Here is a 1,652-nt window from a genome sequence, read left to right on the forward strand (position 1 = left end):
ATCCTCACCAACATTTTATTATTGCTTGTATTCTTGATAATTGCCATTCTGTCTGGAGTGAGATGAAGTCTCAGTGTAGTTTTAAGTTGCATTTCTCTAATTGCTAAAGATGTTGAACATTTTTTCATATATTTGTTGACTGTATTTCTTCTATGAAGGATCTGTTCAGTTCTTTAGCATACTTATTGATTGGGTTATTTGGGTTTTGTTTTTTTTTTTTTTTTTTTTGGTGTTTTTTGAGTTCAAAGCTGTATCTGAGGTGCAGGTGGCAAAGATTTCTCTATTTCTGTAGACTCTGTTCATGGTCTTGATTATTTCCTTTGCTGTGAAGAAGCTTTTTAATTTGAAACCTTCCTGTTTATTGATTCTTTTTTTAATATATACATTTTTTTAGTTATACATGGGCACAATATCTTTATTTTGCTTATTTATTTTTATGTGGTGCTGAGGATCGAACCCAGGGTCTCACACATAAGAGGCAAGTGCTCTACCGCTGAACCACAACCCCAGTCCCTGTTTATTGATTCTTGATTTTACTTCTTGCGCTATAGAAGTCTTGTTGAGGAAGTCACTTCCTAAGCCCACGTGGTGAAGATTTGGGCCTACTTTTTCTTCCATTAGGCGTAAGGTCTCTGTTCTAGTGACTAAGTCCTTGATTCGTTTTGAGTTGAGTTTTGTGCAAGGTGAGAGAGAGAGAGGGATTTAATTTCATTTTGCTACATAAGAATTTTCAGTTTTCCCAGCACCATTTGTTGAAGAGTATCTTTTCTCCAGTGTATGTTTTTGGTGCCTTTGTCTAGAATGATGTAACTGTATTTATGTGGGTTTGTCTCTGTGTCTTTTATTCTGTACCATTAGTCTAAATGTCTCTTTTGGTGCCAGTAGCATGCCCTTTTTGTTACTATAGCTCTGTAGTATAGTTTAAGGTCTGGTATTGTGATGCCTGCTGCTTCACTTGTCTTGCTAAGGATTGCTTGGCTAATCTAGGTCTCTTATTTTTCCAAATGAATATCATGATTGCTTTTCTATTTCTATGAAAAATGTTATTGGGATTTTAATAGGAATTGCTTTAAATCTAACAGTTTTGGTTGTATGGCCATTTGACAATATTAGTTTTCTCTGACTGATAGCACTGGAGATCTTTTCATCTTCTAAGGTCTTCTTCACTTTCTTTCTTTAGTCTTATATAGTTTTCATTATATTGGCTTTTCACTTCTTTTGTTAGATTGATTCCCAAGTATTTCATTTCATTTTGGGGGGGGCGCGCTATTGTGAATGGGGTAGTTTTCCTAATTTCTCTTTCAGTGGATTCATCACAGATGTATAGAAATGCATTTGATTTATGGGTGTTGATCACTTATTAGTTCTAGAAGTTTTTTGGTAGAATTTGTTTTGATCTTCTAAATATAGAATTATGTTGTCGGCAAACAGTGATAGTTTGAGTTCTTTTTCTATTTGTATCCCTTTTTAAAAAAAAATTTCTAGTTGTAGTTGGACACAATACCTTTATTTTGTTTATTTTTATGATTGAACCAGGGCCTCACACTTGCTAGGTGAGCACTCTACCGCTGAGCCTCAACCCCCAGACACTACTCCCCCACAATCCCTTTAATTTCTTCTAATTGCTCTGGCTACAGTTTCAAGGACAATGT

The sequence above is a fragment of the Marmota flaviventris genome, chromosome 4 (assembly GCF_047511675.1).
Source record: "Marmota flaviventris isolate mMarFla1 chromosome 4, mMarFla1.hap1, whole genome shotgun sequence".
Classification (NCBI taxonomy): Eukaryota; Metazoa; Chordata; class Mammalia; order Rodentia; family Sciuridae; genus Marmota; species Marmota flaviventris.